Below are 25,390 nucleotides of genomic sequence, written 5' to 3' on the forward strand. Positions count from 1 at the left end.
TTCATTTTGTTGATGGTTTCCTTTGCTGTGCAAAGACTTTTTAGTTTGATATAGTCACATTTCTTCTTCTTCTTTTTTTAATCCTCACCTGAAGATATTTTTCTTCAGATAAATTGGGATGGAGGGAGAGAGAAAGAGAGATTGGGAGAGAGAAAGAAACATTGATGTGAGAGAGACACATCAACTGGTTACCTCCCACACACCCCGACCCTGGCTGGGGACGAACTGCAACTGAGGTACGTGCCTTTGACCAGAATTGAACCCGAGACTCATTGATCTGTGAGCTGATGCTCTAACCATTGAGCAAACAGCCCATGGCAATATAGTCTCATATCTTTATTTTTTCTTTTGTTTCCCTTGCCCGAGGAGATATATCAGAAAAAATAGTGCTACGAGAAATGTTTGAGATTTTACCTGCCTGTGTTTTCTTCAAGGATTTTTATGGCTTCGGGTCTTACATTTAAGTATTTAATCCATTTTGAGAATATTCTTGTGTTTGGTGTAAGGAAGTGGTCTAGTTGTATTTTTTTGCATATATCTGTCCAATTTACCCAACACCATTTATTGACTAGAGTGTCGACCCCATTGCCTTCTTTGTCTAGTATTAATTGACCATAAAGGTGTGGGTTTATTTCTGGGCTCTCTGTTCTGCTCCCTTGATCTATATGTCTGTATTTATGCCAGTACCATGCTGTTTTGATTACTGTGGCCTTGTAGTATATGGTTGTTGTCTTACGGTCACAAGGTGGCTGCCACCACTCCAGACAGCAAGTCTGTGTCCAAGGCAGGAAGGAGGGGGAGGTGGATGGTCCCAGCTGCTTCTTACCCAGAGCCACCCAGAATACTACATTTCATTGGCCAAAACTGCATTCTATGGCTATCCTGGTTGCAAGGGATGCTGGGAAAAAGAGGAACAGCTTTTTGGTCTACTGTGGAAGGTGGCAAGGGAAAATGGGATTGTAGTGGCTGATTGGTTAGCTACATCATCCACCCCCAAGGGTAGGTCTAAGGCTTTGATGTAAGGACTCCCACTCTTGAATCCAGGGTCACTTCTTTCTGGTCCTGGTCATTGCAGCCTCTAGCTTCACTCACGGTCTGGCACACTATGCCTGCTTTCTTGTTGTAGTCTGCTTTGAACCACAAACCTCAGGGAACCTTCTGGGTCCTGCTTATGGCTAGGGAAGAGGAGCTTCTGGAAAGAGTGATTGTGATAGGTGTTTCCTGGCTCCCAGTGATCCCCGCCTTTGGTGTTCATGCCCTTGTATATCTGCCTCCCTTTGAGTGAGACTTGCTGCTAATGAATAGAATATGGCAAAAGCAATGGGTGGTGACTGCTGAGATTAGTCACAAAGGCTGGACTTTTGTCTTGCCAGCTACCTCTCTCTGTTGCCTTCTCAGCTTGTACAGTTTGAGGGAGTCAGCTGCCCCGGTGGAGAGGCCCACAGGACAAGGCCCTGGCCAGCAGCCCCCGAGGAGCTGAATTCTGCCAGCAACCACGCAGGTGAGTTTGGATGTAGCTTCTTCCCCAGTTGAGTTATGAGATGACTCCAGCCTGTGGGACCCTGAGCGGGAAGACCAGCTTGGCCACACCCTGGAGGATTCCAGACCTACAAGAAGCTGTGAGTGAACCAATGCTTTAGCCTCAAGCCCCTGTGTTTTGGGGTAATTCGTTACTCAGCAACAGATAACTGAGAGTGCTGTTGGCAGAGGATCTCCTTGGGTATCATCTCGTTCTTCAACACGCACCCCTTCTCACACAGCCGTCGGTCAGGGCAGCTGTGATGGACAGGAAAAGTAATTTGCAGGTGTTCAGAGAGCCCAGAAGTCCTGTGCAAACCTTTCCCTTCTCTTCACATTTCTGGTGAGTTTCTTAGACTGCATCTCAGGGGCGAGGCCAGGGATGGAGGCGCTCTCATTGCTGTGTGGACCCCCAGTTCCTGGAGGGACGGTCCTGCTCTTGTCTGCAGCCCTCACTGATTCTGCCCCAAGGGAGGTGAGACTGAGTGGTGCGTTTGGAGACAGGATCTGAGCTGTCTGCAGCCCAAGGTCCTGCCTGCACGGTGGGTGCGTGCTGGCCTGCCCATGGTGGGGTGTGTAGACTTCCTTGGGAGGCGTTGCCCCTGCAGGGGACAGCCCGCAAGTGGAAGGGGCCATTCAGTTCCTAAGGCGCAGGAGGAGGCCCACTGAGTCCCTCATTCTGCCACGCCTTCCAGACCGCCTGGCTCAGGGATGCAGCTGATGTTTGATCAGTTTCTGTGTCTTATTTCTCATTGGCTCCAAGCTCGGAGGGAAAGAGAGGGGTTTTATTTGTGGTCTCCAACCCAACTATCTACAAATTCGAGATAACTGTGCTTTTTATGAAGATATAAAGCAAGTGATAGCAGGGAAGGATCAGGCAACTGAGTTATTGAGGTTGGTGGTGTGAGGGGGGTTAGGACAGGGGTTGGAGAGAGTGTCTTGGTTGTACCTTTGTGTCCCGAGGTGTGTCCATGTGTCTCTGATGGTGGGGTGGCTGTGAGTGAGTGTGTCTACATCCTTCTGCTCCTTATGCATCAAGGACAGTAAGTCCTGGCCCCCTATCACCTCCGGCTTCCCTCCTGTGGTCTCCCATGGGCCTTGGAGGGTTTTGACGCCATGGGGGTTGGTCCCCAGTGAGGCTTTGACCCCACAAAGAGGGTGTTGCTTTCCCAAAGCACCTGCTGTCCAGAGCCCCACCTGGGATGGCGTGTGGGGGTGCAGAGCATCACCCCCAAGCTGCTGCAGCCCCGCTGCTTCTCGGCATCGCGATCTCTGTTCAATGCGTGATTTTTTACGATCGATCTTATATCCGGCACAATCAGATTTATGGCTCCTGCATCTTATGAAATTACACAGATGTTGCTGCTCTGCTTCTCTCCAGGACAGTAAAAGGCAATAACATTCTTGCAGATTTCGACAGCAGGCAATTCAATAAAGGGCCATGTATATTTTATAAGTACAATAAAGACAAGGCTCTCTGCCCGCACTGCGGCCCACCAGGGCCCGGCACTGCACCGGGCGGCCCGCCCCCCCTCCTGTCTGTTTGTCGATCAGGTCTCTCCCACTGTCACACAGGGGACCGAGGAGATTTATCCCCTTTCTGATCCATTATTTAAGTTTGGCTCCAGGGACCCTGCAATGGGGCTGTTTAAAATTTAAAGGTGTTTGTGGAACTTAATACTTTCCTCCTCCCGATTTGCACTATAAAATTTTATCTATATTTTTGTTGCCCCATAAAATGTTTCTATCTTATCGGGATGGCTTGTCCTTTTACAGGCAAAACCATAAATACCTGATGAGGTGTGGGTTGGCGGAAGGTCTCACAGAGGAATCCTGGGGAGGGGGGAGGACAGGAGAGGAGAGCTCTTCCCTGCTCTGCCCCGACACCCTGGGTGGCCGAGGTGGAGGGAGCCACCCTGTCTCTGAGACTGGTTCTTGGCCTGCAGAGTAAGAAGGACCGCAGCACCCATGGCACAAGGCTGTGCTTTGAAGATCCAGGGACATGTGGCCCCAGAAGTGGTTCCTTGGTGCCTGGCACAGCATGTGCAAAGGCCCAGGGGTGGGAAGAGTGGAGGGAAGGGTCTCCCTCTTCAGGGCAGACTGCGAGGTGCCAGGCCGGCCTGGGAGCAGATGTCTGCGGGGTGATGCTAGGAAGAGCCAGGAAGGGCTTCATGAAGGACGTCTCTGGCCTGAACCCGGAAGGGTGAGGAGGAGTTGAGCCAAGTGGGAAGGGCATTTCTCCCGGGAGCAGCATGAACCAAGGCACAGACTGAAATGCACCGACTTGCAGGTCCCAAGACTGCAGGTCAGTGTCTGGGGAAGAGCCTTGTCCTCGAAGCTTCTGGTGTTGAGGCGGAGGTGCAGGTCTCTAGCAAACCGAGTGTAGACAGCCGTCGGTCTTTGCCTCCTGTCCTGGGTGAGGGGGCCTGGTTCAAACACAGAGCCCGAAGCCCAGGCACGGCTATGGCTGGCCCCACCCTCGGCAGGGGCCCTGACAGCCTGACTGGACCTGCTCCAGGGTTCAGTACAGTGGTTCTCAAACTTGGCTTTGAACCAAATCGATACAGGCCTTTATCTGGCCCCACTGGGCCCCCAGAACGGGCAGAGGGTCAGGCTGGACTTCGATCTGGTTACAGCAGAGGCCTCTGCTCATCTCAGCAGGAGCTGTGGAGCTGGGGGCCCTTCAGGGTCGCTCCAGGTTGGCGTGAGGGGGCTGGACCTTTAACTCTGCACCCAGCAGTCATTGCATGAGGGCCATCCCGAGGGAAGAAGGCAGGTCCATTGGCCAAGGGTCATTCTGGGTGACAAGTTCAGTATGAGCCATTAGCAAGCAACACTCCTAGAAGCTAAGGGAGGGAGTGCCTTTGTCCGGAGGGGGACAGCTCACCTGGGACACCAGCCCCCCGCCCCCATCAGTGGGGACGGCTGGATGCCATCCCCATAGAAGTACAGACCGGCCCCCTCATATTTATTAGGACGTCTAGTATCAGTGAAACCAGAAAATAACCAGTGCTGGTGAGGATGTGGAGAAATAGTGGTAAACTCCGCTCCTTGTAAGCATTATTACCTGAACTCTTTGTAAGTGCACAGCTCCGTGGCGTCAAGTACTTCCACCGTGTAAAAGGGGTGTTGTTGGTGTGAAAGGTTGTTGGCAGTGGGAAGGGTTGTCGTCGGTGGGAAGTGGTGTTGGTGGTGGGAAGGGTTGTCGTCGGTGGGAAGTGTTGTTGTTGGGAAGGGTTGTCGTCGGTGGGAAGTGTTGGTGGTGGTGGGAAGGGCTGTGGATGGTGGGAAGGGTTGTTGTCGGTAAGGATGTGAAATGGTGCAGCTGCTATGGAAAATGGTTCCTCAAAAAATAGAACTAGAATGACTGTGTGATCTAGCAATTCCTGTGCTGGGTTTATACTCAATGAATTGAAAGCAGGGATTCAAAGAGATATTTGCACACCCGTATTCATAGCAGTGTTATTCACACTAGCCCAAAGGTGGAAGCAACCCAAGTGTCTGTTGATGGGTAAATAGATAAACAAATGGTGTGTGTGTGTGTGTGTGCGCGCACGCGCATGCACATATATACACAATAGAATATTATTCAACCTTAAAAGGGACCAAAGTTCTGACACCTGCTACAACGTGGATGAGCCTTGAGGACATCATGCTGTGAAATAATGGCAGATGGACAGACAGGAATGATTCCGCTTATGTGAGGCGCTTCGAGTCGTCAGATTCAAATGCACAGTGACAGAGGTAGGACAGTGGTCTCCGGGGGTTTGGGAGGGGTCAGTGTTTATGGGGACAGAGTCTCAGTTTTGCTGGATGGAGAGTTGTGTGGATGAACCGAGGCCCTGACTGCACCGGAAGTGAATGTCCTGATGCCCCTGAACTGTGCACTGGATGCTCATGATGGCAAACTTTATGTCATGTGTATTTTACTACAATTAAAATCAACTAATTTTTAAAAGCCCACAGGAGAAGGCATGTCCTGGGCACTCCCTCTTCTAGGCCATCTCCCTTCCCTGTGTCTCTCTGTGAGAGCAGCTATTTTGTGTAAGGTCATCCTGACCTGTTGAGCTCAGATAATGGCCAAGGGCTGAGCTGTCAGGGAAGCAGGACCAGAGGCAAAGTTAGGGATGCAAATGGTTTGTTGGGGAGTGAGCCTGGGAAAGGAAAGGGGTGGAGGGCAGTGGGCAGGGGCAGTGGATTGTGGTGCAGATCTGACCAGGGCCGAGCTGGCCCTGGGGGGAGCTTTGGGACAAAGGTCATCAGTTAGGGGAGTCCACCTTGGACCCTTCTGCTACAGCCTGGTGGTGCGCAGTCACTGGCTGGGGCCATCCTAAGAAGAACATCGCCTTGGCTCCGTAGCTGAGGCAGACCCGAAAGTTCACAGGTGGAGGCTACAGCTAACTACTCTCTTTGCATCGAAGAGGGGGGTTCTGAGCCTATGCAGTTCCCCATCTTCACGTCCACACAGCCGTCCACACGTCCACGGAGCCATCCACTCGTTCGCACAGCCGTCCACATGTCCACAGAGCCATCCACCCATTCGCACAGCCGTCCACCCGTTCGCACAGCCGCCCACATGTCCACACAGCTGTCCACTCATCCACACAGCCATCTACATGTCCGCACAGCCGTCCACACAGCCGTCCACCTGTCCACACAGCTGTCCACATATCCACAGAGCTGTCTACCCGTTCGCATAGCTGTCCACCCGTCCGCACAGCCGTCCACATGTCCACACAGCCGTCCACACGTCCACACAGCCGTCCACCTGTCCACACAGCCGTCCACACATCCACAGAGCTGTCCACCCGTTCGCACAGCCGTCCACACGTCCACACAGCTGTCCACACGTCCACACAGCCGTCCACCTGTCCACACAGCCGTCCACCTGTCCACATAGCCGTCCACCTGCCCGCACAGCTGTCCACACGTCCACACAGCCGTCCACCTGTCCACACAGCCGTCCGCCCAAGCTGAACTGGTGAGCCCCTTCCCGGGCCTTAGGTCTCTGATCTAGAGCAAGGTGATTCCGGTGCCCTGGACGGCTGAGCTGGACTGCGGCCGCGTCTGGAGCACGCGGTGGCAGGTGTGCTGTCATGTGGACACGGGCCAGGGCAGGGGCAGGGGCAGCGGTAGGCAGAGGGAGAGGAAGGTGATGCGGGTGTGCAGGGAGGAGAAGTGATGAGGTGGAGAGAGAAGCCCCCAGCACTCCTACTCCTGGTGACAGTTGTCAAGGCTCTGCTTCTCTTCCTCAGCCCGGTGGCTCACCTGGTCTTTTGCCAGTAAAGTCTCCCTTTTGCTGAAACTAGTAATTTTTTAAAAAATCATGATAACCCAGCATTTTAACTAACACAGGAAGATTTGCTGGGGCAGAGGAGGAGGTGGCGCAAGTGGACCAGGAACAGGCCGGAGAGGAGGAGGAGGGGGAGGGGCTGAGGGCGCCTTACTCCCCGCCGTGGATCCTGGGACCCAGCACGCCCTTACCGGGCTGTGACTGATCCTGTCTGGACTCTGAGTGCTGAGTAAGGTGCAGAAGGGACCGGACCAGAGACTCCCAAGGGCCTCCCCCTCTGAAGACTTTGGGGTCCCACTTTTGCTGAATGCTCAGTTACCAGTGGGCCAGGAAACCTGTATTTCTGGCAGAGACTGAGTGAACCCTAAAGACTTGCTGTCTTTCATTGAACCCTGGAGCTGGTAGAAAAAGATTTATTAAGTAAATTAGTTAAATCAGAAGTGTACCCTAAAACAAGAGAATGCTCTGAGCTCTAGAGACAGACAGGTGTCCCTAAAAGAAGGAAGCGGATGAAAGCAGGTCAGGGAGAAGGAGCCCCGGCAGCTGCTATGGGGGGGGGTCTCCTTAAAGGTGAGTGTCAACTCAGGGTCACTGGCACCCGAGGACACCAACACTACAGTGAGCTCAGCAGAGAAGGGACGTCACCCCAGGAAACAGATGAGTAAGCAGCCAGAAAAGGCTATTTTGGATCATCAAGGATATTTTGGATCATCGGAGATAAAAGAGGGAGTTCCATTCATGGAACAGTAATAGGAAGTTGTGAAATCAAAATGGCATTTATGAAGAGGAATCAGTTAGCTTGTAAATAAAAAAAGAGATCATAGTTGAATTTGTTTTGAAGTTTTGCTGAAGCATTAATGAAAGAGCTGGAGGAAATCTCCAGAACCTCGTACAAAGAGAAAAAGAAGGGGAATAGGGAAGAAAAGCTAAGAGACTTGGAGACTGGATTCAAAAGTGCAAACATCTGTCTACTAGAATTACAGAAATCATAAAAGGGGTCCCCCTCCCCGAGATAAATTACCTACAAAGACATGCAACTCGAATGGGCATCAGACTTCTCATCAGTTCCACTGGGCGTGAGAAAAAGGTGTGGAAATGTCTTCAGTGTGCTGATTAGAAAGAACTTTGAACCTAGAATACTAATCATGATTCAAATTTTAGAATGAAATAAAGACACGCCAGATGCACAGGGAAGCAGAAAGCGCGCCACTCGCTGGCCCTTGCACAGCTCACAACGCTGGGCCGACCTCTGCAAGCAGGGAAATGCCGCCAGAGGGGGTCGGGGCTGTAGGGAGCGATGCTGAGCTAGCAGATGCTAACACGCGGTGGCAATTTGTTTGTTTTTTATCCTCACCCGAGGACATTTTTCCATTTTTGATCAGATAGAGTGGGAGGAAGAGAGAGGAAGAGGGAGAGAGAAACATCGATGTGAAAGGGACACATCGAGTGGCTGCCTCCTGTACGACCCCAACCGGGGCCGGGGACACACTGCAACCGAGGTACGTGCCCTTAGTGGGATCCGAACCCGGGTCTCTCTGGACCACAGGCCGATGCTCTAACCGCTGAGCCAAACCAGCCAGGGCCATGGCGGCAATTTTTAACAGCTAGTGATAGTAAACAGTACTGTGAGTAACAACCTGGAACCACAATTTGAACCTGAAAGTGTGTGTGTGTGTGTGTGTGTGCATGCATGTGCGTGTGCATGTATGTGTGTGAATAAAGAGGAAGGCATGCTTGTCGGTTATCTTTTGCTGATTACCCCAAAATTTAGTAGCTTAAAACATCAACACATGGTGACCCTCAAGGACATTATGCGAAGTGAAATAAGCCAGTCACAAAAAGACAAGTACTGTATGATTCCACTTCCCTGAGGTACCTGGAGAGGCTGAACCTGTAAAACAGAAGGTAGAAGGTGGTTGCCAAGGCTGGGCAGGGAGAGTGGGGGGTTGATGAGTGGGCGTAGCGTTTCCGTTTTCCGAGATGGAAAAGCTCTGGAGATCTGATGCCCAGCAGTGTGAATGTCCTTTACAGAACTGCACACTTCAAAAGTGTCCAGCCCGCCTGGTGTGGCTCAGTTATTTGGGTGTCGTCCTGTGCACTGAAGAGTTGTGGGTTCGATCTCCAATAGAGGGCGTTCAGGAGGCAGCCAATCCACGTTGTGCTCTCACCTTGATGTTTCTCTCTCTCCCCCTAAAAAAAAAAATCAGTAAAAAAATATTTTTAAAAAGTGTTAAGATGGTAGGAAAAAAATCAGTTTACTTAGCTCAAGACTCTGTGGGTCAGCGGTTTGGGCTCGGCTCAGCAAAGTAGTTCTGCTGATCTGGGCTGGGCTCTTTCATGGGTCTGCAGTCAGTGGCCTCCTTGGCTGGGGGCTGGCTGACCCATGTGGCACAGGTGGGACAGCTTGTCTCTGCCCGTGTAGGCTCTCACCTGTCAGCAGGCTAGCCCAGGCTTAGTCTCTGGCAATGGCACGAGCCACTCCACTGGTGACAGCAAGTTGTAAGACCAGCCCAGATTCTAAGGGTGGGGAAATAGGCCCCAGTGCTTGATGGGAGGAGCTGCAAAGTCACTTGCAAACAATTTCTGCCATTGCATTTTCTGTTTTCCATTTACCATGCCATGGTAGATTGCAAAAACGGGCACACATTATTTACCTACCTGTTTTATCCCCATTTTTCAGATGAAGAAACAGAGACTGAGTTTCAGTGATTTGCTAAAAGGTCCCACAGCTCGTGAAGACACAGGACATGGGATTGAAATGTCTGGTTCCAAAGTTCTCATCCTCAACTCTAGGGGAAGGCGAGCAGTGGAGAATCGCCGCTCGACTCTCCAGGCTGATCACATACCCCCTGACCCCTACACAGAGTGGAAACCCAGAATTCCAGGGGAATGCAATACTTTCTAGGCAGCTGTGTCTTCTTAGTGGCCACTTAGTTTCCAAAGGAACTCTCTTTAGGAAAGTCTTAACTTTGCACTAGATAAACTAAAGGGCAGGGGCTTTGGATTCATACTGAGAGTGTGTGGAGTTTTGAGAGATGCAGGACTGGGTCAGTGGAAGAGGGAGGCAGCAGAGTCGGGAGATGGGGACAGACAGAGGCGTAAGAGGGGAGACTGAGATGTCCAAGGAGGGTGATTGAGAAAGACAGGCAGGTAGACAGATGATAGATGATAGATGTTAGATGATAGATAGATAGATAGACGATAGACAGATAGATAGATAGACGATAGACAGATAGATAGATGATAGTTGATAGACACATAGATGACAAATAGCAATGTAGAAAGCCACAGAGAAGCATTTAATTGGAGAAAAGTGAAGAAGGGATAGAGTGTGAACTGAAGAGAGGAGACGAAGTGAGAAGAGAAAGACCCTGAGAAACAGTCCCAGAAACAGCGATGGGAAGAGGAAGAGGACATAGAGGCGGAGCAAATGGAGAGAGAGGACAGTCTCACTGAGAAAGCGGACAGGTGGAGGCGGAGAGATGGAGAGACAGGAGGGAGGAGACCAGCCAGCGGACTGCGATGGCCATTGCTCTGCGGGGGGGCTGACCCTGGGGGTGGCCGACTTCCCCTCCAGGGGGTGACTCCCAGCCCCGGCACCAACTGAAAATCAAAGACGAGGTATTTAGGTGCAAATATTCCTCATTCAGAACAAAACCATTAATATATTCTAAAAAGCTTTTTAGCTGTGGCCTGCTCTGCATGTTATTAATTTCTTTATTACAGATCTTGTTATTTTCAGAGGTCCCCAGGGACCCATTAACAAGGGGTTTTTATGGGAAAGAAGTCGGTTAAAGTGGTGGGAATAACTGCTCCTCAGCCCTGAGTCAGTAATCGGAGTTGCACCGAGGATAATGTAGGCTGTTTTAATTTCTAAAATAGCAACAGTTCAGACATTTAATTGCAGTTTTATGCCCTTTTTTTCATGCTGCCGAGTGTAAAATATGTGACCAGTAATATATAATGGCTAACCACTGAGCCACGGACTGCCCAGCTTCCTCGTCTCTCCCAGAGAGGGGCGCAGGGAGGGAGGGAAGGAGGAAGGCAGGAGAAAAGGAAGGAAGGGAGGAAGGAGAGGGGAGGAAAAGTGGGAGAAAAGGAGGGGGGAGGGGGGAGGAAAAAAGACGACCCCGGGTACATTTCAGAGCTCAAACCACAGCTCATATAGTAATAGCCCGTCCCTCTTCCACGTTCTCCCCGGCCCTTTCTCCAACTCTAGTGTACATTTGAAATTTTCATAAATTTTCCTCCTTTTTTTCTCTGCTGCCTCAACATCCTCAACACACAGGCTATGAGCACCCGGCCCAGGTGACCCCAGGTGACCAGGCGTGTCAGTGTGAGAAGGTTGGCTTCTGTTACAAGGTCCCCTTTCTGCCCTCTCCTGACCATGACTTTTAAACGCACCCATGAAATGAATGTAATAAACACACCAATGAAGTCCCCTTTCACCTTTTCTAGCGGCGCCCACCTTGACCCCCAATAAAGGCACTTGCCCACAGGTCCTTGTTCTCTGGACTCCCCACCTGCTTGGTTGAGCCCACTCCCCAGAGCTTTGTCTCCCTGGGACCCATGGGGATCATTCACTTTGCCTTCCTGAGCCTCTCCTATGTCCCCTGACTGAATTCACACGTTGGAATGTCTCATGTTAAAGTAAGAGGGCACTGAGAACAGTGAGGCCCTACAAATTGGTAGAACACACCAGTGAAGTCATCTGGTCCTCGGCTTTTCTTTGCAGAGTTTATTTTATTAAAAAATTTTGATGTTGACATAATCGCAGCTGTCTACTCTTTTCCCCACTCTTTGCCCACCTCCATTCACCCCTGCCTCCCCGCCCTTGGCCTTCACCACGCCACCATCAGTGTGCATGGGGTAGGCATATTTGTTTTTGAGCTAATCCTGTCACCTTCTTTACCTAGTCACACCCACCTCTCTCGCCTTAGGCACCGGCCAGTCTGTTCCATGCATCCATGCTTTTAGTTCCATTTTGTTCATCAGTTTATTTTGTTCATTAGATTTCACATATTAGTCAAATCATATGGTCTTTGTTTTTCTCTGACTGGCTTATTTTGCTTAGCATAATACCTTCTAGGTCCATTCATGCTGTTGCAAAAGATAAGATTTTTTTTTTTTACAGCTGCATAATATTCCATTGTGTAAATGTACTGCAGCTTTTTTATCCACTCATCGGCTGATGGGCACTTGGGATGTTGCCAGATCTTGGCTGTTGTAAATAATGCTGCTCTAAACACAGGGATGCACAAATTCTTTCTGATCAGTGTTTCGGGATTCTTAGGATATGTTCCCCAGAAGCGGGATCTTTGGGTCAAAGGGCAGTCCCATTTGCAGAAAGTTTTTGCTCACTAAGTTAGTCTCTTGTTAGCAAGTCTGTTCAGATACTCAGCTTTTAATAAAAAGCCATTTTCAGTAGTCTGTGTCTTTCTAGGAATTTGTCCATTTCATCTAAGCTATTTACTTACTTATTTTTTAATCCTCCCACGATGATATTTTTCCATTTATCTTCAGATAGAGTAGGAGGAAGAGAGAGAGAGAGAGAGAGAAACATTAGTGTGAGAGAGACACATCGATTTGTTGCCTCCCGAATGACCCGGACCAGGGCTTGGAATCAAACCACAACCAAGGCATGTGCCCTTGGCCAGAACTGAACCCACAACTCTTTGGTCCTCAGGCAACGCTATAATTGCTGAGCCAGACTGGCTGGGGCTCATCTAAGCTATTTAATTTGTTCCCTTGTAATCTTTTTATTTCCATAAGGTTGGTAGTACTCTCTCTTCTCCAGTTTCTGATTTTAATAGTTTGAGTCTTCTCTGAGAATGGGACTTAGTTTGTCTTCTCTGAGAATGGGACTTTGAAGGGCCACCAACCCATTCTGCCCCTTCCAATGGCAGTCAAGCTGCTGGTTTTAACTGTACAGTAATTGTAGGAAAAGGACTGTGAAGAGTCAGGGGTGGCGGAGATGAGAATTATAAAAGTTAAAATGCTCTAAAGTTTGCTGCTCTTACTGACATTCAGCTGTTGGTTTGTTTGTTTTTGTTTGTTTCTTAAATAGGTGCTTCCCAGATAGTGTGAAAATTTGGTTAATTTCCAGAGTTCTGAAAAAGTTGTTTTTGACCATTTTGCCAGTGTTTTCATTGCTTTTATGGAGGAGGGAATTTTCAGAGGTCCTTACGTTGTCATTTTTGTTGACATTACCCCTCTTTTTTCTTGGAGGCACATTTTTTAAAAAAATATGTTTTTATTGATTTTTTTAGAGAGAGAGAAAGGGAGAGAGACGAGAAACATCGATGTAAGAGAGACACATTGAACGGCTGCCTCCTGCACGCCCTGCACCGGGGATGGAGCCTGAAACCTGGGCACGTGCCCTGACCAGAAATCCAACCGGGACCTCTCAGTCCATGGAATAGCCCTCAACCCACTGAGCCACACCAGCTGGGCTTGGAGGCACACTTAATAATAGTGTTTCTTATAATTGATGACATCTTAGATTTGATAAAATATGGCAAGCCTTGCTGTAAAACAACTAAATAACTAATGGGAGAATTAAAAATATGGTGATACTAAATGCTAGACAATAAAAAATAAATAGTGGAGTTGATATATAAATTAAATATATTACTACTTATATTATTATGGAAAATGATGGAAATATTGATTATTCACCTTTGTTACATCAGTGGTTTGTGTTAAGATCTGTAAGGGTAATTACTCAAATAAGATAAAAAGAAAATACAACTTATGAACCAATAAAAGGAAAAAGGGGAATGATTAATTCAATTGAAGGCAGAAAATAAGGAAAGAATAAAGAAAAACAAAGTGAAAAGTCACACACAGATGATAAATAGATGTTATAAGTAGTTCCAAATAAAAGAAAAATCACAACAAGTGTAAGTAAATTAAATTCACCCATTAAGAGACAGAGTTTTTCAGGTTGGTTTAAAAGTGTAGCTGTCCTGTATACCTGTTTACAAGAGGCAAACCTAGAGGAGGGAAATGGGCTGGAGACAAAGAAACATCTGGTAATAAGTAGACACTAACCGAAAGGGAGCTGGCATAGCGATGTCAATACCAATCAAAATAAACTTTAGAGAAAAGAGCAATATTAAGAAAAGTGGGTGATGAGGCTGCAAAGAACAACTTTGCAGGAAAATATAACACTGAACTTGATGTAGCCTAGATGCACTAAAGCAAAAATGGACAAATTCGCAATTATACTGGGAGATTTTAACACATTTCAGATGGGATAAGGAGAAAATAAAAAACTCTTAAGGATAAAGAAGATATAGAAGACTAGACAACAGAATTAACAAGCTTAATATAAAGAATCTATGTAAAATTTTCCCCATGTAGCAAATGGGGAAAATGTACAGTCTTCATGGATATGTGGAATGTTTATGAATATAGACCCATTCTAGCACATAAAAGAAGACTCAAAAATAACATAAAAGAAAACTAAAAAATAACAAAGTAGCACTATTATACAGACCTCATGAACTTGGGATTTAATAGTAAAAGGCTAGCCAGAGTAGAAAAAGACATCTCTAAATAAGTAGTGAATGAAAGAAGATTATAACATACAAATATTTATAATTGAACAATTAAAACTCTATGTGTACAAACTTGTGGGTTGCCACCCAAGTGGAGCTTAGAGATAAATTATAGCCTTAAAATACCTTTATTATAAAAACTGAAGTGACTGAAAATAATGGAATAAAATTTTCAATTCAAGAAAACAGGAATATGAACTAGAAGACAAAGCAAAAGAAGTAATCAACAAAATAAAAAGTTAGTTATTTTAAAAGACTAATAAAGTAGACATCCTCTAGCAAGGTTAATGAAAGAACAAGAGAAATTTTAAGAAAGAGACATACATATAAACAGTAGAAATGAAGGATCATAAGGGAATACTTTAAACGAGTCTATGTAAATATATTTAGAAACTTATATGAAATAGACATCTGATCAATACTAGCTTCAGAAAATATAGAAAATTCCAATAGACATAAAACTACTTGAGAATTTGACCTACAACGGAAACATTAGAAGTTGGATATTTTTCAGGTGAGTTTTACCAAAATTTCAAGAAATCAGTAACTCCTGTCTTAGACTGTTTCATGAGTAGAAAGAGAATAAACCCTCAACTCTACCACTTTTTGTGTGGCTGAGAAAACCTTGAAACAAGAGCTGTAAAATACTATGAGAAAGGAAAATGATAGAACAATCTCACTTAGATCATAGATGCAAAATTCCTTCTAAAATGATGACAAAATGAATTCTAAATTTTATACTAAATATACACCAACACTAAATCAAATTTATCCCAGGAAAACAAAAATGATTTAATATTATTAAATCTATTGGTGAAATTCACCACATTAATTGATTAAAAATAAATCTCAATAGATGGAGAAAAACCATTTAAAATAAAAATAAAATATTTAAACTCTTAGAATGCTATGAATACAAAAAACTTTTTTAAACTACCCAAAACCCACTACAAAGATCACAAGTGGTGAAATATTAGAAACAACCCCTCTGATTTTTGTACTGGAAAAAAATGTGCAACATCAAAGACATGACCCATAAAAGAAATAATTGATAAGCTGGACTTCATTAAAATGGAAAACTTCTGCTCTGCAAAAGACAATATCAAGAGAATGAGAAGGCAAACCACACACTGGGAGAGAATATTTGCAAAAGACACATCTGATGAAGGACTGTTATCCAAAATATACAAAGAAGTCTTAAAACTGAATAAGAAAACTACCTACCTTATTAAAAAATGGGTAAGGGACCTTAATACACACCTCACCAAAGAAAATAATACAGGAGGCTACTCAGCTTATGAAACGATGCTCCATAGCATATGTCAAAACAACAACGTGACACTATTACATTCCAGAACCCTAATATGACAAAAAGACACAGAGGAACCTTCAATGCACATTGCTAGGCAAAAGAAGCCAATCCGAAAAGATTACAATAGGTATGATTCCAACTACATGACATTCTGGCAAAGGCAAAACTGGAGACAATAATAAGAGCAGTGTTTGCCAGGGGTGGGGAGAAGCAGACAGTCTGTGTGTCCCTCTCATGTTGGTGTTTCTCTCTCTGTCCCTTTCTCTCCCTCTCTCTCCCTCCCACTCTATCTGAAGATAAATAGAAAAATATCCTCGGATGAGGATTAGAAAAAATAAAAAAGAATGGTGTGTATATGGGCATGTGCGTGCTACTTTATACAGGGGTTAGGGAAGGCCTGACTGGTTAGATGATATTTCAACAAAGACCTAAGGTTGAAGGAGTGAACCAGGTGGGATAAGGGAGTTCCAGGCAGAGGACATAGCACATGGAGGCATCTCTTATATGATTTTCTTTTTTTTTTTTTAATCCTCACCCGAGGACATTTTTCCATTTTTTGTTCAGATAGAGCAGGAGGGAGAGAGAGGAAGAGAGAGAGAGAAACATCGACGTGAAGGGACACATCGAATGGCTGCCACCCGCACGACCAACCAGGGCCGGGGACAAACTGCAACCGAGGTACATGCCCTTAGCGGGAACCGAACCCGGGTCTCTCTGTACCGCAGGCCGACGCTCTAACCGCTGAGCCAAACCGGCCAGGGCTTATATGATTTTCTATGTAGTAAATTAAGGAAAAATACATTATTAGAACTAATAAAAAAAATTGGCAAGGTTGCCAGATACAAGATAAATATTCAGACAACACCAGGCTCCTATACAACAAGCAGCAACCAATTAGGACCTATAATGTGAAAAAGAAAAAAAAAATTCATTCACAGTGACAATAAAATTAACTAGGACAAAATGTAACAGAAGATACACAAGACCTATGTATAAGATAAATTGTGTATCTTTATTGATTTAATACAAGTCAACCAAATAAGATCTAATAACATCAAATAAATAATATCTAAGTAAATGGGTTGTGTTTTTGAATGGAGAGACTCAAAAAAAGATAGCAAGCCTCTACAACTTAATCCAGAAATTAAATGGAATTGCAACTAAGACACAGCAAGGTTTTTTAAAGGGACTTGGTAAACTGATCTTAAAGTTCCTATGAAGATAACGGCCCAAACCAGCCAGGACAACTTTGGAGAGGAAGCATGAAGGGGCAGAGAGCTACTTAGCCGGACTGTACTAGGGTGGCACTAGCTGCTGAAACAGACACATCTCAGCATGTTTAAGGCTCAAACATGATACAAGTATATTTCTGGATTGTGTAACAGCCAAAATGGATGTTCCTTATGAGTGGGCTACCCTCCTTCAAGCAGCAATGCATACACCCAGCTTTCTTCCCATTTTGGCTCCCATTTCAAGGTTGCAATACATGTTTGCTGGCAGAAAGGGAAATAGAATGAAGGATCGTATGTGGGAGGTTTCTAAGCAATGCCTAGAAGTGGTGCGTTGGTTCCCATTCACCTCATTGGCTAGAACCCACTCATGTGGCCACACCTACTTGCCAGGGAGGCTGTGACATGGAGCCCAGCAGTGGTCCCAAGAACAGGAGGAAACAGGTGTGGTGGAGAGCTAGCCAGTCGGCCACACCTGCCACTTATCCAGATTTCTTACACAGATACAATCGTCAAAACTCTGTTGTGCTGGCGCAGGGATAAACAGATCAAGAGGACAGAAAGCAGAGCCCAGAAACTAACTTACACACGTATGGAATGTCTGTCTATGACAGTGACAGCTTCACAAATCAGTGGGGAGGTGGGGAACCCTGCAATATATGGCGCAGGGACAATTGGCCATCTGAATGAGAGCCAGTATCACATGATACATATGGAAGGCCATATGTAAAAATCTAGGTGACTCGAAGGCTAACAGTAAAAAAGCAAAAACTTTAAAATAATTAGAGGAAAGTATTAGAGAACATGTTTTGGTCTTGTTTAGGGAAGTATTTATTAAGAGAGAGAGAGGAAAGCGTCCATCATGAAGGAAAAGACTGATACATTTGACTCTTTTTGGCTTCATTGTTTTGTCTATTCCTATGCCCAAACCACTATATATAAAGAAAGACATCCTAAGTTTAAAAAAAAATCATTTAAACCACAAAGTGGGAGAAAATATTTTCAAAGTAAAAAACTGTAACGGGTTAATATTCAGATTACATAAAAGCTCCAGTTTAATAAGATAAAGGCAAACAATCATCAGAAAAGCGAACAAAGGACATGAACAGCCAATACACAAAAGAGAAAATGAAATTTCCCATAAAAAACAAAAAGATGCTTAACTTCATTAATAACTCGGGAAGCATAACAGAAAGATTCACGGTAAGATACCACAGCACTTCAGTCAGATGGATGGAAATGTAAAAGTCCGGCAGTGCAAGTATTAGCGAGGATGTGGGGAAATGAAGACTCTTGCATACTGCTGGGGGGAGGGTAAATTAGTGCAACCACTTTAGGGATCAGTTGGAAATACAACTTGACAATGTACCGAGCCGGCACCTGGCCATTCCCCTGGTGTATGCACCAGAGACATTTGCTCTCATGCACAGAGACATGTACAAGAATGCTCATTGCAGGATCACTTGCAATTGCAACAACATCAGGAAACAATCTGTATATCTACCAATACTGAAGTAAATAAAGAAATGATGGTATTTTTATATAGCGTGCTACTCTTCCTCAGGTAAAATGAATAAACAAGGGCTACATATGTCAATGTGGACAAATCTCAGAAAATAATGTTGAGTGAAAACAAGTTGAGAATGATTCCATTCATGTAAATATGTACACAATGGTGTAGGACAACTACTTAAGTGTTTAAAGCACACAAATAACACTATAGTTTTATGGACACCTGCACGCTGTAAAAGTATACAATGTGAACGGGCAGAATACACACCGATTAAGAAATATGGTTACCCGTGAGTAGTAGTGAAGAAAGTGATAAAAAAGGATCATAAAGAGAGCAAAATCAGATAGAAGTGATTTGGGAAAATGTTAATGATTGCTAAATATGGGTGATGATTGCAAGGGTTTTATTATATTACTTTCTATTTTTCCATATATAAAAATAGTTTATATTTAAAGCTTTAATTAAAGCCTGGCCAGTGTGGCTCAGTGGTTGACCATCGACCCACGCATCAAGAGGTCGCCGGTTGGATTCCCGGTCAGGACACATGCTCAGGTTGTGGGCCTGATCCCCAGTGGGGGGCATGAGGGAAGTGGTCGATCGATGTTCTCTGTCATCGATGTTTCCATCTCTCCCTCTTCCTTCCTCTCTCTCTAAACATTATCAATTTTAAAAAATATTAAAGCTTTAATTAAGTAATTTCTGAAAATCCCAGAGAAGGATTCTGACTGGTTTCTCCTGGGTCAGTTGCCTATTTCTGGATCAGTCAACTGAGTCATGAAAGAACATGGCAGCTCTTGGTATAGCCCCGGGATGGAGATAGTGTCCTCGAGAAGAGAGAGGAGCTGCATGGACAGAGTCAAAGATGCCCACTGAGTGCTGGCCCTAGGGGCCTAAGCGGTCAACGTATCTAGGAAATCAAACAGGGTGCATGTTAGAATCCCCTAGAAGCTTCTTCCAGGATTCAAACCCAAGCCTGCTGAGTTGGATTTTCTGGGCATTCACATCTCAAAAAAAGCCCTCTGTGGGTTCAGATGGGAAACTCTAGTTAAAGAACAGTCATCTAAAGCCTTGGGTTCACATAGCCATGTGAGCGAGCCTCGGTGAGTGAGCCCTAGCCTTTACACAGCCAGCAGGTCCCCACCGGTTGACTCCTTTACTTCCAGAGACAGCCTGTGGACAAAGGAGAGGGTACACACAGGTGGATGTATTTCCAGGAAAGCCCCACTCCTAGATTTCATCCTCCAGTAATATCTTGGCTTTAACCACCCACCTTGGTTCCTCTGGGGTTTGGCATTAGGAAGTAGGTTAGGGAGAGGAACTTGAGCTCCTCCTAGAGGCTAAAAGTGTTAATGTTGGGGTTCTCCAAAGCTCCTTTGCAAGGTTAGAAATACCAAGAGTAAAAACAAGGACTTCCACTGCACTTCCTAAAGTGCCAGACACGGCAGAAATGATGTGCCCAAAGCCCCTGAGTTTGGAGGTGGCAAAGTCAGGATTCAAATCCAGGTCTATCAGACTCCAAGAGCCATGCCACAGGGAATCTTGGATCATTAAAGATCTTTCATAGTGTGGCAGGAACATGTCTTCTCTCCTTACTGTCTGCCCCTGACAGAGAGTGTGCTCTCCTCCAAGAACACGCAGCACCACGTGGTGGTGGTGGTCATGCTGTCGATGGCTTCATGCTTGTTTTTATTGTTGCTTTCCCTGCCTGGTGTCCCCTGCGTATTCTTTCTACCAAACCATCTATGTGTCAAGGCCTAATGGTTCTAAGGAACTATGCAGAATGTGCCCTGTCTCCCCTATTCCGCTCTGCACTCCCAAAGGTGGAAACCGGCTTACTCATCTTTATGCCCAGCTGATGAGCAGGATGAAGGGATGAGTGAACACACCAAGGTGTGAATGAGTGAATGGTGATGACAAGCAAATGATAGCAATGCAGAGGAGGGGGATGAGGTGCCTGTAACCATGGTAACGATAATGTTGCTGTGAGATAGTGCTAGGAAGATGGTAACCATGGCAACAGGGAAGAGGGGGGCTATTTGGACAGTACCAGCACTGCCCCGCTATCCCTGTTCCTGCCAAGCCTGACCTGTTCGGTGGTCAAACAAGATCATGAACGTAAGAAGCAACTGTTGTCCCGCTCGCGTGCCAGGACCCTCTTCCAGGGCTTAGTTTCACAGTGGCCACACCCTCTTGGGTCCATGAGACTCTAGGAACATCGTGTTGGGGTCGAGCCTGCGTGTGTGTGTGTGTGTGTGTGTGTGTGTGTGTGCGCGCGCGCGCAAGCGAGCGCTCGGGCCCGTGGGGGTGGGGTTCGGGGCTGTGGGGCGGGGACCCTTGGGCCCACTACTCGCAGGGCTGTGGTGGGGGAGGAGGTCTGCTCGGTTCCATCCATCACCCAGAGCGCTGCGAGCAAGGCGGATATCACCGTGTCAGGGGCGGCTCGGCTCGCAGATCTTATCCTCTTCATTTCCGCCGAGCTGAGCCCGCCCGCGCTGGCTCCCTGAAGGCTCCATCCATCATCGGGGCGCGCAGGGTGGGTGGGGGCGCTCAGCCGGTGGAGAGGGAGGGGCGGCAGGGACAGAAGCACCCTCGGACACCCGGAAAAGCACGGGGGAGTGTTTCTGGGTCCGCTTTGCCACGTGGGGGAGAGGACGAAGGACAGGGGCCGGATTAGGCCCCAGCCTGGGACACTCGGCACGCTGCTGGGGTGCAGATCCCGGGGTGCCTGGTCTTGCTCTCGCTCGCTCGCTGCGGGGCAGCGTGTCTTTACCCTAGCCCCGAGGAGGGGGCTGTGCAGCGCCCGCCCGCACCTGGACCCTCCGGGGTGACCCGGCCCGGCCGAGCGGTAGGGGGGAGGCGCCCCGAAGGGAGGCCTTATTTCATTTCCCCGCGCTGCTGAGGTTTCTGCGAAGTGTCTCTCTCACCTCTTTAAATTTTACGGCGCTTGGCTTGTGGCCGACGGACCCGCCCCGGGGAGGAAGCGGGTGCTGGGTCTGGGAGCCTTCCCCAGCCGAGGGGTGGCCCCACCAGGCAGGGCGCGATCAGGCCCGGGGCGCCCGGACTCGGCGGGGCGTCCAGCCTGCGACCCCCTTCTGGTTCCCCCAGGCCTTCCTGGAGGGCGTCTGAGCTGTCGGGGCCCACGAGGCGGGGGTTTGCCTCGCAGTTTCTCAGGCCTAGCCCCGCCCCCTCTCCAGGCTCCTTCTCAGGCCACACCTCCCTCCTTCTACTCTCAGCGTGTCGGGGTGTGTGTTGGGTGAGGTGGGGTGAGGGGATGCTGGAAGAAGCAATAAGAGGAACAGAAATGCATACCAGCCTTGGAGCCCCAGTTGCGTTGCCAACCCTGCCCCAGCTTCCCCTGGGGGCAGATTGGTGCCCCCAAGTCCTGAGTCAGGATCAAATATATGAGTGCGGCTGGGCACCAGCTCTGGTCCCTACTGGCGAGGCCTGGCACCTGCCTGGAGATCGGGCTGGGGGCCGGAGATGAATGGAAGGGAGTGGGGAGCCATTGCACCCCAGCACTGTTCACTTAGGAGCCTATGACTCCTTGCTAAGATTAGTCTGGGTGGGGCATGTTGCAGGTGTGGGCAGGAGAGGACTGTGGCCCAAGGGGCTGAGGAAGAAGAGGGGAGCTTATAAAAGAGATGAGTGTGAACAGGAGAGGGAGCGTGAGGGAGGAGAAAAGCAAGAGTAGAAGGGTGAGGAGCATTTGGGGGCCCTGTCCGGTGGGGACACATGCCTGGGGACACAGCCAGTTAGGGTAGAGGTGGGATTTGCACCCAGTTCTGTCTGACTCCAGAGCCACATTTCCTAGACTTGCAATCATCACCTTGATTTCTCTACACTTACAGCCCCAGGCTACACAACCCAGCAGGCGCAGATATAACTGGATATGTTTGTAACAAGCACATAACCAGAAGGCAACGGTATGAAACAGAAATTTGGCTTCACCAGCCTGGAATATGAGGGGCCAGTGGCCCAGCTGTGAGAGACTCCAGCTGCCCCCCACTGCCCCTCGCAGGGGCTGTGGGACATCGGGCTGGTGTGGTTCAGAGCAGAGGTTGTGTGGGGCTGGCAAACAGCACCAGGAACTGCCCACCTGGTAGTTGAAGGCTGCTGACGCCTCCAGGCTGAAGAAGGCCCTGAAACATTCTTTTTCTCCATTGACCTGGAGAGGAAATGTCCTGGAGATCACATACCAGGAACGCAACCACTGGCATCATTATGAGGCAAGTGGGTGACCTCCACACAACCCAGAAAGAGCTTGATATGGCCGCCCCTCCCCTGCTCCTGCGTTCTGTCTTCTAGTCAATGCCTGTCCTTTCTATATTTCTCCCATCCAAGCTCTCACCGTCCTGTTGACTTGCTCTCTAAACATCTCTCAAGTCTCCCCTTCTCTCTTATCCCTGCCACTGCAGTCATTGTCCTCATTACTGTGGTCTCTCCTGCATCATTGTGACAGACTCCTAGCTGGGTTCCCTGGCTCCTATCCATCCTTGATGCCGCAATGACGTTTGGGCCATGTCAGCTGCCTGCTGCTCCCAGGACAAAGCTGAGGTTCACGGCATCATAGTCCAGGCCCTTCGAGCTCGGGCCTGGCTCCCCTCTGCAGCGGCCTCTCCCGCTTCCCTCACCTGCTTGTATTGAAGTGACCCTTGCACCTTTGTGTTTCCGATCCTATCACACGTGGTTCCCTCTACCTGGAATTCCCTTTCCTCCCTCTCCACTGGGCTAAGTTCACATCAGCCTTTGTGGCCCAGATCAGGTATCTCTGCGTTGGGAAGTCTTCCGGGGAGGAATCCGTCTTCTGTGTTTTCATGGCCTCTGTGGCTTGGGCCGGGTTGTAACTGGCTATTAGGACCTGGGTGAGTCTTGCACTAGACTGACGGTTCACCAAGGGCAGGGACTCTCATTTGGTAAACCCGGTGTTTGGGACCTAGCACCAGGCCACCTCCAGTGTGTTTCTGGACTTCCTTGGACCTGGAACCCTGGGGCCACCATAACTGGGGAGTGGGTAAGGAGAAAGGGCTGGTGAGTGCTGTTGTTTGAACATTGCCCCTTCATATAAATTCTCTTTCCTCTGAACCCCCCTCATCCTGCCCCCAAGGCTGCAGAAGACCTACCAATAATGAGGACTCAAGAGTCAGGAATGTTCCACTCACTGCCTGTGGCTTTTGCTTTTCATCATATAGGGTGACTGGTTGTCATGGAAACTCAAGCGCAGGAAGCGCCTGCTGGCTCCTTTCCCAGGGTGGGAGCTATGGGCTGAACTGGTGCTGAGGAGGCAGCTGGTGCTGGGTGGCTGGGGCCTGCCCACTCTGAGCTGAACTGGTCTACTCACCTTCCCCCCTGCAGAAGCTTGTGGGTTCATCCCAGAGTGCTGGCCTGGACCTGCACCACATGCTTGAAGGCTGCAAACCTATAGGCATGCTTCTCTCCATTGGGGACCAACAAACCTCTGATTAAACGCTGAGGCTCAGGCTCTGGAATCAGACAGCATGGGTTCTAGTCTTGCCTCTGCCACTGGTTGTCTGTGTAATCTTGAGCAAGACATTTAATTTTCTGAGCCCCAGTTTTTCCTCATCTGTAAAATGGGGATAATAGTAGCATCCTGGGATTTCCACTTTGGTGAGATGTCAGACTTGTGCTTTGAAAGGCCTTCCCACTAAAATTTAAGTTGACTCTGCATGAATTACAAAAACAAAACAAACCATTACTCTTAATACGTTGTTGGGTTTATTAAAAAGTAAGGAAACCTCCAAGGACTAAACACCCTCCACCAAGACAAACACAACAAGACAATGGGAAACTGAAACTAAAGCATGGAATGGTAACTAACAGGTAAACAGGAAAGTTAGGTTAAATGTTGAAATAAGCACTGTGATAGGCAAATTCTGTCTAGGGCAGAGGTACAGTGAGAGAACTTAACTTGATAGGTGGTTAAAATAGTTTCAGGCTAATAGCAGTTTCTGACTCCTGGCAGAAACCAATGCACCCAAGTAGGAATGCACCTTCAAGTTAGGTCATTAGCATTCCCACAGATTAAATTCAACAAAAAATGAGCTCACAATCAGTGATCACCAAATTATAAGGAAATGAGCCACTGTGTTTGAGAGTCAGCAATATAATAAACAATATATTTAGACACCTTAGACACATAGTTTGGCTATTGGAATTACCAAATACAGAACATAAAACAATCATGTATAAATAATTAAAGAAATATAAGGTGGAATCACACCAGTACACAACACACATGCATACACATACACACACAGAATATAGAAGAAAAGCCTATCAAAAATGACCAAAATTTTGAATACAAACCAAATAAAACTTGCATAAATGAAAATTATCATTGATGATATAAACATCTCATCAGTTGGATTAAATAGATTGGATGTAGCTGAAGAGATATATTATGAACTGGAAAATAGATTTGAAGGATTACCCAGAATACAGCACAGAGAGCAAAGAAGATGTAAAATATGACAAGGAGGTTAAAAGATGGAAGGAAGAATGAGAAGGTCTACTGTGCAACTGAGACCAATAAGGAAAGAAGAGAGGAAGCCAATGTGAGGTAATATTTGAAGAGATAATGGCTGGGAGTGGTTCAGAACTTTACAGTATCCACACCCAGACATAGTTAACAAATTTGCAGAAAATCAAAGATAAAGAGATCTTCTACACAACCAGAGAAAAGAAACAAATTGATTACAAAAGAAAATTGCATTTAGCCCTGGCCTGTGCGGTTCAGTTGATTGGGGGTTGTCCCATGCACCAAGAGGCTGTTGGTTTGATTCCCAGGTTGGGGGCTGGATCCCCAGTGGAGGCCATGCAGGAGGCAGCCAATTGGTGTTCTTACCCTAACATCAATGTTTCTCTCTTCTCCCTTCCTCTCTCTCTAAAAACTAGTAAACTATTTTTTTAAAAGTAAGAAACAAGAACCATGGAAAAAATAGGTAT

Source organism: Molossus molossus, unplaced genomic scaffold, assembly GCF_014108415.1.
Source record: "Molossus molossus isolate mMolMol1 unplaced genomic scaffold, mMolMol1.p scaffold_m16_p_14, whole genome shotgun sequence".
In the NCBI taxonomy this organism is placed as follows: domain Eukaryota; kingdom Metazoa; phylum Chordata; class Mammalia; order Chiroptera; family Molossidae; genus Molossus; species Molossus molossus.